At 46.0% G+C, this 12,567-nt stretch overlaps 1 protein-coding gene and 1 pseudogene across 1 annotated transcript in view; both read left to right on the plus strand.

Annotated features, from left to right (window-relative positions):
- pbl (epithelial cell transforming 2 pebble) overlaps positions 1 to 12,567 on the plus strand; it is a 501,682-nt gene that overhangs the window by 102,215 nt on the left and 386,900 nt on the right. The window lies entirely within an intron of this gene.
- On the plus strand, positions 5,154 to 5,272 carry LOC137647368 (5S ribosomal RNA; annotated as a pseudogene).

A 12,567-nucleotide genomic window follows, 5' to 3' on the forward strand; every position in this document is an offset into this window, starting at 1 on the left:
TTCGAGGTCCAAGCAATTACCAGACCTGTGAGTAGCTTCACTTATGATTTCCTCACAGCCTGATTCAGAGGCAAAGTCTAAAGCTCTTAAGCCATGGTGATTGGTAGGAGAGATAGAACTTAACTACTCCCTATGGTGAGCATTGAAATCCCCAACAAAGACAAAAGAAGCCTTATTATCATCTTGTATCTTAGCCATAATGGTAAGAAGACAATTGAAGATAGAATCATCCATGTCTGAATTTCGGTAGATCGAATACAAATAAAAGTTGTTATGCCTGCCACAAACGTTTATTACCTAAATCTGATGAAATCCATATTATTGGCCTCCTAAAACCAGTTATAAGGAGCTTAGGTGAGTGCCTCATATTAGAAACCAAAGTGTCCGAGTAAAAAAGAATATCAAACTGTCTGGACACAACTGTAAAGTCTTGAATATTTGCATGAAGACCACGAATATTGCAATGCAGTAGACGATATTGATGAAATCTAGGACGTACTGGTCCTGGATTTTGCTCAATGTCTTCAGACAGCATTTGAATTATTGATAATAAAAAAGACATCATACTTAAAAACTAGTTGTTCCGTAACCGAAATACAAACCACGCTATTTACATTGGGTTTACCTTTTAGCGTAGCTGAAATGGCGAGCCATTAGAATTTAACGAGGGTGTATCACCCCGCGCTAGTTAGCGGGGGGGGGGGGGGGGGGTAGGGGAGTGGTAGCTAGCTACCCCTCCCCCCCCTCACACACCGGTGAAGCTCACTTTCACTTTTGGCTCGGACAATGGACAGACGTCTCTGTCTTTGTCCTCGCTTGGCAGCCATTGTTTGTTTTGTCTTCACTTAATCACTTATTTTTTTTACTCAATATATATGTAAACATTTTTTCATGTTTGTATATATATTTGAGTATAGAAATCAGTAAGTTTCCTTTTCAGAGTTGTGTGTGTAGTGTACGATATCTCCGTGGAGCCCTCGGCAGTTTAGGCCACCACAGTGTAATTTTATGGGTTGCGATTGAGTTTGACTTCGGTCTTTCTCTCTCTCTCTCTCTTGAGGTCGTTCACCCTTTTACTACGTTTACTACTCCCTGTGTAGCTTCCTTCCCGTGTGGGGGGGTTGCTACGCCGTACGTTTGCCTCAATTAGTTTATGAATCTAATTGTATTTGTTAATTTTTCAGCTTTGTAGAACGATTCCTTTCGGGGTTTTCGTTCTTTCTTTAGTGTTCATTCATTTTTAAATTACATAATTACATAGTTTCATAATTATAATTGTTATAATTCTGTTTTGGTTACAGCTCCCCTTCCGTGGTGTAAGTGGTTGTGAGGGCACGTGCCTGTTGTGTAATTCTTGTTTTCCTTTCCCTCGGGATTCCTCTTCGGAGCCTTCCCGGGGGAATGAATGTGTATTAATGATTTTTGTTTTATTTTTTTACAGTTACCGATCTAGTTCGTTTCTGTAATATGGCAACGGTGTGAGCTGTCTTGTTGAGGCCTGGGGATTTGGCTGTTGCTGCCTCCCCTTTGGATTTTCATCAGGGGCGTGTCTCCTTCTACTGGAAGTACTCCCGTGACGATTGACAGCTCTCCAGTTCATTTTAGAACTCTCAGGAGGCTTGCCTCCTAGGGTGGGTAACTTTCCTTCTGAGGGAAGTTTTTCCTGTCCAGGCTTGAGTTTTTCCCCTTTTGGGGGGTTCTTCTCTTGCCTTTTTTTCGTGCGACTATGCTCTTGGTGCTGAGCGGTCTCACCTCCAGTTTCGCTCAAGGGGCTGGGCAACTGCAAGAGCCCCTCTTCGGAGGATTGCTCCTTTTAGGTCACTGGCTGACCAGTCTCTTCTACGAAGTGTTTTTCTTTCGTTCGCGAGAGAGTACACTCATAGAGACTCCTCTTCGGAGGATTCTTCTGCTGCTGTTGCTGTTGGCCTCCTTCGCCGTAAGGCTCACCGTCCGCCTCGTCATAAGGGCCTCTCATCTCCCTATAAGGGTGCTAAGAGGCGCCTTTTTGAATCTTCGTATGCAGCCTACAACTCCTTCTTCTTGATCTTCCGCCCCTGGTGCAGATGGACCTCGTCTTCCGACGGGCAACGGTCTTCCCGACGGGCAACGGTCTTCCCGACGGACAACGGTCTTCCGACGGACATCAGTCTCCCGGCGGACAGACAACGGTCTTCCGACGGACATCAGTCTCCCGACGGACAACGATCCCTTCGGGGCAAAGGGTTGCCTCCCACGGGGGTTCTTCCCTTGCGTGTCAGGGTTCCCCTGCGCGCCCTTCTGTTGTGTTCTCTCCTGCTCAGTGTTAGCGCACAGGCGCTCTCCTGCTCCTGCTCAGTGTTAGCGCACAGGCGCTTTCCTGATCGCTAGCGCTCTCCTGTTCGCCAGCGCTCTCCTGTTCGTCAACGCTCTCATGATAATCGTCTCTGGTGTTCCTGTTGGTTCCTGTTACGCGCCCTGTGCGCCCACGTTCGCCCTCACGATCTAGAACTTCAGTTCAGGTCTGGGTCAAGGACTCTTCTTCTACGCGCAGGCTTCCACGCGTTGCCTTCTGCTAGTCAGCGATCACCAGCTCGCCAGTGACCTTAGACGCGTCAACGTTCACCTGCTCGTCAGCGATCTCCTACGCGTCAACGATCGCCATCGATCTGCCACGCGTGTCAGTTCCCCTGACCACCATCAGTAGCGATCTAGCGCTCGCCTGCTGTGGACCACGATCTCCGGTAGCTGAGTCTTGCCATAGATCTTCCTCCTGCTCGCCAGCGCTCACCTTTACTTCTGTCATTCTGTGCGCCAGCTTTCTTCAATCGCCAGCGCACATCTGCGAGCCCTTCTTTGCCACGCACCAATGGGCGCCAACGGTTTTCTGACCGTCTAGGATCGCCTGATTAACAGCTTGCTTCAGCGCTCACCTTCCTGATGCACCTGCGCGCCTTGTGTTAGCGCGATGCGCGCTAACCATCACTAGTCTCTCTCGCGTTGGCAATCGCCTACGCGCCCGCGGGCTTCTTCACCTGCGCGCTAGCGTTTTGTTAACGCACCACCGCTCGCCATCGCTTGCCAACGCGCCTTCACTCTCCTACGGGCTATCCCTCGGCAGAACGCGCCATCGCTCGTCAACGCGCCATCGCCCGCCTACGCGTCATCGGTCTCCTGACCGCCTGTGCTCACCCGCACGGCCACGTGCCCGCGAGAACCAACGGTATTCCATCGCGCGGACGGACGGTGTTCCGTCACGCGGATGGACGGTGTTCCGTGGCGCGAACCGACGGTGTTCCGTGGCGCGAACCGACGGCGTTCCGTCGCGCGAACCGACGGCGTTCCGTCGCGCGAACCGACGGCGTTCCGTCGCGCGAACCGACGGCGTTCCGTCGCGCGAACGTTGGCTTAATTCTTGCAGTATCCATTGCTTGCCTATGGGTTATCGCTCGCCGACCACCAGCTCTCGCCCTTCCTACCACGCTCGCCCTCCTTCTGCACTCCTTCGCTCACTTTCGTTTGCGTTCCTGCGTGCCTGCGCATGGGCGCTTCCACGTTCGCCCACACGCAAATCATTGATTTACCATCGCGCGAGCTCCAGGGCGATTGCGACTGCGATTCCCATTGAGGTTTTCGCAGCATGGCCAGCCTGGCGAGTCTTCTGGAGTGTATTTCCAGAACACGGCTTCACCCTGTAAACGCAGATCATGGCACATGCAAGAATAAGAAGAATCTTCAGGGAGGTCTGAGCAACATTCTTCTTTCCAGAACCTGGGTTAGCCCTTCCCCGTCATTCCCTGGAAGGGTTTTTGGCGGGGGCTTTCCGTTCGAGATTTCTCCATCGGGCAAGGGGTGACTGGTTTAGCCCTTCCTCTTCTCCATCTCGTGAAAGGGGCTTACCAGGTCCTTTCCCTCCTCGGCTACGACCCGAGGTTTGGTTCAAGGAGGCTACAGGAAGGTCATGGGTACTTTCCTCCTCTCGGGCTCAAGCACCTTGGCGTTTCGTCGTCAAGTATCGAATTTGCGGGCAAGCTCGATGTTGGACCATCTGGACGCAATGACCGAGGGCTTCCTTTCGGGTGTCTCATCCGTGGATGTCGACAACCTCAGACACCCTTCCATCCATGAGAAGAGTTTGTTTGTGCCCAAGGACAGAGACATAGACAGCGGCTGTGCGGAGGAAGTCGACTTCCGTTTTCACTCCTCCAAGGCGCTTTCTTCCAGACCCTGCAGGGCTCCAGCGCCTCTTTCTTTCACCCACGTCGGCCTAAGTTATCGGACCGGCTACGACAACTGAGACAAGGTGTCCAATTGCAGTTCCCTCCTGTCAGGAACAGATGGCACGGGAGGCTCTCCCGGGGGGGGGGGGGCATAGTCCTAGAGGGAGTGGCAGAGTTCACGAACTCTAGGATTGGCACCCCCCCCTTGCAGGTTTCACGCTGGGAGGATGCCTAAGGTTACTCATCCGGATGACAGCTTCCCGATGCCCATTCCTGCACGATCTCTGTGATCAGCCAAGGATATCGCGCCTGCCGTTTCTGTCAGCGAATTCAGTGTCTCTGAACCTCTATGCCATAGGGTCGGCAAGAGTTTGCCCGTATGGGCAGAATGATCCATGCCTTAGGAGAAGGTCCTCCATAGGATCATCGACGGCTTCACCCCCGGCTTTTTCAGTCGAACCTTTCTTGTAAGGAAGTATCTGAGACGGGAGTTTCGTAGTCGACCTCTCAGCCCTGATCAAGTTTGTCGAACAAACTTCGTCCAGCGTGGAACAGCAGAATCGATCAGACTGGTAACGAGGCGACGGGACTCCTTAGGCCCTGGATTTGAAGGACGGGTACTTTCAGTTTCCATTCCATCCATCTTCCGGGAAGCTCGTGGAATTCAGCCTAGACTGCAGGTATTCCTGCTTAAGATGCAGTGTGGCGATCCCGCCCTGGCATCGCAGCTTTTTTTCCCCAGAGAACTCTCCCTGCTTTCCTCATGGCCGCTCAGGTGCTGGCTTCTGCCTCCTTCGCCTTTTGGAGGTCTGGTCAACTCCGGTAGGCTCGGGTTCGACCTTCTTCAGCGCTGGGACAAGCTTCCGGATGCTTACCATGAGTTGGGGTTCATGGTATTTTGCTAGGAGCCTTCTCTTCTTCTGCCTCAACATCTGGAGTATCTAGCCATGATATTGAGTCAACGGCCTTACCACGTTGGAAACCCCGCTACTCGTCCGTCCAGCGAGGTTAAGCAACGTCGGTTCTGGTCGGTACTTGGATGGGTGACCACCTGGGGACGCCAGATTCTGTTGCCACCTCCTCCGAGCCTTCCCTTCAGTTGACTGTGGCAAGGCTGAGGAGAGTCGCAGTACCTGTTCTCAGTCAAGCAGAGCTTTCAGCCCTACCTTGGAACGTTTCCTTGTTCTCTTTTCCTCATTGACCCGTCTATAGTTCCGAACGGTCGCCTCAGGATAAGTTCCATGTGGGGCGGTCCAAGTTCCGGTGGTCTCAAAGCAACGATTAACCGGACTTTCTGGCCCCTATGGGACTAGCGGAACGATTAGACCTGCAATGGGTGTTGACCTATGGAACCTCTTGATGGGAGGGGATATTCTCGTCCGTTCCCCACATTTTTTATGCTGTTCTCTGACTCGTCAAAGAAGGGGGGGGGGGGCATGTTCCGGTCCAGACCTATGGTCAGGACCTGAAGGATACCTCTCCATCATTCAGGCAGGCTTAATGGCCGTAGTCTGGCCCCTCTACAGATCCTACAGCTCCTGCCGAGTCGCTCCGTGCGCGTCGACTTCATGGTTCTGGCGTGTTCCAACCAGCAGGGGACGCATCTTCACACCTTCGCATCTTGCAGTAGAGATACCGAGATGATTTGAGATACTCTCAATACCACCATCGGCTCTCTCATTCCAGGCAGAGGAATGTTCTCTCCGGCTATCTGAGCAGAGCCTCGTAGAGAGAGTGTACCTGGGGGTCTTTGGCCTTGAGTAACCAGCAAGTCCTGGTCTGGGGGACCTGATCGCGACAGCTTGGAACCTCAAGCTTCCGCTTTTCTTCCCCCAGTCTCAGACCCCGAGACTCTGGCAAGATGCATTCCGGTGATGGTGGGGGGGACAACATCGACGCCTGCATCTTCCCTCCTTTGTTGTCTGTTGAGAATGGGTCTCAACAAGACCAGGTTGTCTGTCAACCTTTCAATGGCCCTGAGAGCTCCACTGGGACTATGCGCAGAACGGTTTCCGGACCCTCTGCTTCCCCTGACGGAACTCCTGGGAGAGCTTCTCCCACAGCACAGGCTACTCAAACAACCACACTGCAACATCTTTTCACGAGCCGGGGCGTCGCTTCGGCTTCATGCCTGGAGACACTACGCCTCCTCCTCAAGAAGAGACAACCTGCTACAGTCGCGGGATGGAGGTCGCGTCATCTGCGATAGTCATCCGCAGGGGTCTTCCAGGCGAAGTGAAGTGTCTTCGGTGGTTGGTGTCGTGGGAGAGATACCTCTTCCCTTGAGGCCTCTTCTCCAGCAGTAACGATTTTATTGCCTTTCGGAGGGAGGAAACTCCTTTCCGCTCTCGGCAATGAAGCCTGTCGCTCAGCCTTAACCTGACCTTCAGGCTTAAAGGAATAACCTTTTCCTTCCCGCTGGACCTTTCCTCGCTCATGCGAAGCTGCGAACGTCCCTGCCCTAGTTGGAGTGAGACCTCCAACTTGGAGCATGGCTTGGATTTTTTAGTCCCTCAAGAGATCTTCTCAAGACCCTTTACGTCAGGCCTCTGATCGTATTCCGTCTTGGGTCTCCTGCTCACTCTGGCCGCGGCCAGTGTGTAAGCAATCTCCTTGGTCTTGTACTACTCCGCCCTTTCTAAGGAATGGGGGAAGGCAACATTCAGGTTCGCTCCTGAGTTGTTGGCTAGACTCAGAATCTTGGGGTCCCGGCCCTTCGGTCCAATTCCTTCAAGATTTCGAGTCTCCATTCTGTATGTGATGTCCCAAAACCTTCTCCTTCTTGCCAGTAAAGGAATCGAGAGGTTAGCTTTGGGAACAGCTGCAGTTTGTCCTCAGTTGCAGCCAATTTGGGAGCACAAGAAGGACACTGGGGAGAGTCACCAGTATACCTCTTCAGCTTGGACTCAAGGACATTCATCTCGACCTGTCTCCAGACCCTCCCCCGTCACGTCGCCCTACAGCACGATGTCGGATACATCGCAACGTCCCTCGCCTTCGAATAATACTACTCTGTGACGCAGGTGCTACAAGCTGGAGTCTGGAAGCGTCTAATGACCTTCGCAGCCCGCTTCCTGCAGGGCGTGACCCACAGGAGTTTCGATACGTTTTCTATCGCTCTGTGGTGGCTACACAACAGCTGGTCTAACCTCAGGCTCCTTTTTGGACAGGTAGCAGAAGGTTGAGGGCATTGTTATCAGGTTTTAGTCTGCATGAACGAAAGAAGTATGTCTGGCCCTTACTTCTTTGTTCATAATCCCCTGTACGGGAAAGCAGCATCCTGGTCTCTGCATAGCTGACCTCGAACCTCTGCAGGTAAACCATGCTTCCTTGTGTTCCGAGTATTGAGTCAATACTGTCGCGTCCCCCATACCCTGACGAGGTGGTATTGGGAATGTCCTAACCCAGAGTTCCTTCTGGAACTCCAGGTCAACTGCCTAGGACGGGTCACACTTCTTCCTTCACACACAAGCTTATGTAGGCCACACGGTTCCTTGCGGAGCAAGGAACTTGTGAGGTGCAGGGACTCCTTTTCTCGAGTGCGACTCACTCGGGTTCTGAGTCTCCGGGTAAAGCCAAAGCCAGTATGGCTGGGGACTTTCCACCCTACCTACGGGGTAAGTCACCCAATGTAAATAGCGTGGTTTGTATTTCGGTTACTGAACAAATGACAAATTCGAAGATAATTTGTATTTTTCCTAACCATACAAACCTTAGCTATTTACACATATTTGCCCGCCAGCCCTGTCCCCCAAGACAAGTCCTACCTCTAAGTGAAAGTGAGCTTCACCGGTGTGTGAGGGGGGGGGAGGGGTAGCTAGCTACCACTCCCCTACCCCCCGCTAACTAGCGCGGGGGTAACACACCCTCGTTAAATTATAATGGCACGCCATTTCATCTACGCTAAAAGGTAAACCCACTGTAAATAGCTAAGGTTTGTATGGTTAGTAAAAATACAAATTATCTTCGAATTTGTCATGTTAACAAGAATTATAACAAAAAATGATATGTACAGGAATATAAATAAAGTGAAAATACCCTCCAGGATAGCCACTTCAAGTGAAGGGAGGACAGTAAGGATGGTTTTGAGAAGAAAAAGAATCAGATATGGAAAAGACAACCTCTTGATAAACCACCAGGCATCCATGGCCCTTCTGTTAAGCCTGCCCAACACACTATCTAAAAAAAAAAAAAAAAAAAAAAAAAAAAAAAGGAGGAAGAGAAAAAAAAATAAGATAGAATAGTGCACCCGAGTGTACCCTGAAGCAAGAGAACTCAAACCCAAGACAGTGGAAGACCATGGTACAGAGGCTATGGCACTACCCAAGACTAGAGAACAATGTTTTAAATTTGGAATGTCCTCCTAGAAGAGCTAAAGAGTCTCTACTACCCTTACCAAGAGGAAAGTACACTGAACAATTACACTAACGTGATTAACCCCTTGTGTCAAGAAGTGTTTGGTAATCTCATTTTTGTCAGGTGTATGAGGAAAAACGAGAATCTGTAAAGTATAGGCCAGACTATTCGGTGTATGTGGAGGCAAAGAAAAAATAAGCCGTAACAATAGAGAGGGATCCAATGCATTACTGTCTGGCCAGTCAAAGGATCCAATAACTCTAGTGGTAGTATCTCAATGGGTGGCTGGTGCCCTGGCCAACCTACTACCCAATATATATATATATATATATATATATATATATATATATATATATATATATATATATATATATATATATATATATATATATACATATATATATATATATATATATATATATATATATATATATATATATATATATATATATATATATATATATATATATATATATATATATATATATATATATATATATATATATATACACCGTATTTCCCTTGTGATAAGACGCTACAAGTGGTAAGACGCACCCTTTAATTAGGAAAGCAGTTTTAGAAAAAAAAATGAAGATTTAAAAAACTTCTTAGCAGAAATCCATGGTCAGCGACTCTTGCGTGATTATTGTCTGGCACAGTAACTTTTCTTATTTTGGGTGTATTATGAAATGTTCAAGTTAATATTTATTAGCTATATGCCGATTATCCCAATTCTATTACATATTCTTATAAGAAACAACTAAATCAGTCGTAGTTTCCACCACAACTACACGTTTACTCATGTGCTTGAAGTTTCAAGTGTTGTTTACATGAAAGCAGCGTTGCCAAAGGCTCTTTATAAAATTTTGGTAAACATGTAAAATTCTAGTGATATTTCCAAAATACCTCATATACCCTATAAATATTCACACAAAATGTAGTTATTGATTATAGAAATCTATAAATTCTTTTAGGTGGAATACTTTCGCTACTGTTTATGTGATTCTTGGTCTAGTTACTTTTCTGCTAACTTAGTAATACAGTGGAACCTCTACATACAATCTTAATTCGTTCTGGGACCTAGTTCGTATGTTAAAACGATCGTATGTTGCAGCGAATATTCCCTTAAGGATACACTGTAATTTGTATAATTTGTTCTACAGCCAAAAATCCTATGATAACTCCTTAATGAATTACTGCACATCATTACGCATGACAATAATACAATTGCATTATATGAGACAGATGTAAAAAAAGAATAATTACAAAGAAATAATGAATAAAAAAGGGATTATTATTGTCACTTTACATTAGAGACAGGCCAACACAGGTGTAGGCTTTGCTATGCTGGAAGAGATGGACGGTCGGCGAGGAGGTAGAGATGCTGACTGCGACAACGTACCGTAACTACGTGAACTTCATCCTAATTTAGCTTATTTATTCTTTTTAATTTTTATATTTTATATTTTTTTTACATTTTTGTTTTCTCTCTGATTTATTATTTTCATCATTTTCACCCAATTCAATCTTAGTTTTCTTTGCTTAACTTTCTTTCTCTTCATCACGATCACTAGACCGCGTTGTAGATTTTATTAAAGAAACTATCGAGAGAAAGTTGCTTTGAACAGCTTTTCAGAATTTTTCTGAAATCGGTTAAGCGGACATCATCGAATTGCAAAACTACACGGCAAACCTGAAGTTTATGTGGGTGATACTTATCAATGAAATCAAGCACGTGTTGATAATGTGCTAACATCTCTTTTATTTCAGCCAAACTTAAGGTTTGCTCTACCTCCTCAATGTCTTCCGACTCACCCAACTGCACTTGGAACTCATCATTCTGCATGGCTTGCATCTCCTAGAGTTCCTCGGTGGTGAGTTCTTCATGATGCTCCTCGACGAGTTCGGTGATGTTATCTTCTTCGACCTCCAGACCCATGGACTTGCCAAGGCATACAATCTCTTCTATGTCTTCCTCTACGGCAAGCACAGGTTCAGGCTCGGGGCCAAAACCTTCAAAATCCATTGGAGAAACAGCATCAGGCCAAAGTTTCTTTTAAGCTGAATTCAGTGTCCATCGAGTTACTCCCCCCAAGCCTTATCTATGATCTTCAAGCGGTGCCTGATATTGAAATGGCTCCTCAAAAATTCACGCAAATTAAGTTGATGCTTTGCGTGACATTAAAGCACTGCTTAGATAAGTGCCTGGTGTAGAGCTTCTTGAAATTCGAGATGACTTGCTGGTCCATGGGCGGGAGGATAGGGGTGGTATTCGGTGGAAGATACAGCACTCTGATGAACTTACCTGGTCGATGATATCATCTTCAAGTCTTGGGAGGTGAGCGGGAGCATTATCTAAGCAAGGCAAGCACTTCAAAGATAAATTCCACTCCTGAAGGTACTTCTTGACAGCAGGGCCGAAAACATGGTTTACCCATTCGACCCAAAAATGCCTAGTAACCCAGGCCTTAGAATTAGCACGCCAGAAAACATGCAGCATGTCCTTATTGACTCTATGTGCCTTAAATACCCTAGGGTTTTCGAAATGATAAACCAATAGCAGCTTTATTTTGCAGTCCCCGCTGGCGTTGGCACATAGGGCAAGAGTCAGCTGATTCTTCATAGGCTTATGTTCAGTCATTTTCTTCTCTTCGGTGGTCATGTATGTTCGACTAGGCATCCTTTTCCAAAACAGACTGGTTTCATCACAATGGAAAACTTGCTGCTCTACGTAGCATTCATCCTCCACGATCTTTTCGAATTTCTTAACAAAATCTTTAGCAGCCTTGGTATCCGAAATTGAAGCCTCTTCACGCCGAATAACTGAATGAATTCTGGTCCTTCTCTTAAATTTCTCAAACCAACCGCGAGACACCTTTAATTCCTCTGACGTATGTCGTAGGATCGGTTGAACTCTTCCCCCGTCACCCACAGAGCCCGCCACCTTCAAGTCAAAATAGATAGCGCTGGAATTCTCACAATTAATCGTTTCAGTGATCGTATCGCCAACAATCTCTTTGTCCCTTATCCATATAAAAAAAAAGCGTTCCATCTCTTCTAAGGTAGGGCTGTGACGTTTTGAAATAATGGTGATCCCCTTAGATGGTTAGCCATATTGTTTAGCCAGATCACTCACACGTACACAGAGCTCATATTTTTCTAAAATTTCTTGCTTCAATTCTAATGAAAGCATTGTCTTCTTCCTTTTCTTCCAACTACTAATACCTTAACAAAAACTGAGCATCTTACGACCTGTGATTATACGTAAAATCAAAAATAAAACATGAGAAAGGAAGATAATAAGCACTGTTAATAACGGACCGAAAAGAGGACACTCACGATTTGCATGAGAACAGAGAACTGACAAAGGCGACGTTCAATGGCGTCCCTCCGACGTGCTGCCCTCTACCGGCATAAACATGAAATTAAGACCGACGCTTCGAGAAAATTCTACGCGTATGGTCTACATCAGATGTTGGAGCATGACTTTTGAGTGTCGAGACGAAAATTTGATCGAATTTTACTTTGAATGTTGAAACAATCGTATGTAAAGACAATCATATGTAGAAGTTGCACTGTATGTGTGGTTTTATATATATATATATATATATATATATATATATATATATATATTTATATATATATATATATATATATATATATATTTATATATATATATATATATTTATATATATATATATATATATTTATATATATATATATATATATATATATATATAGATATATATATATATGTGTGTGTGTGTGTGTACATACCGGTGTATATATATATATATATATATATATATATATATATGTATGTATGTATATGGATTTATATGTATTTATATATTCATATATATATATATATATTATATATATATATATATATATATATATATATATATATATATATATATATATATATATATATATATATATATATGTGTGTGTGTGTGTGTGTATATATGTATATATATAAATATATATACATGTATATATATATGTGTGTGTA

Source organism: Palaemon carinicauda, chromosome 9 (assembly GCF_036898095.1).
Source record: "Palaemon carinicauda isolate YSFRI2023 chromosome 9, ASM3689809v2, whole genome shotgun sequence".
NCBI lineage: Eukaryota > Metazoa > Arthropoda > Malacostraca > Decapoda > Palaemonidae > Palaemon > Palaemon carinicauda.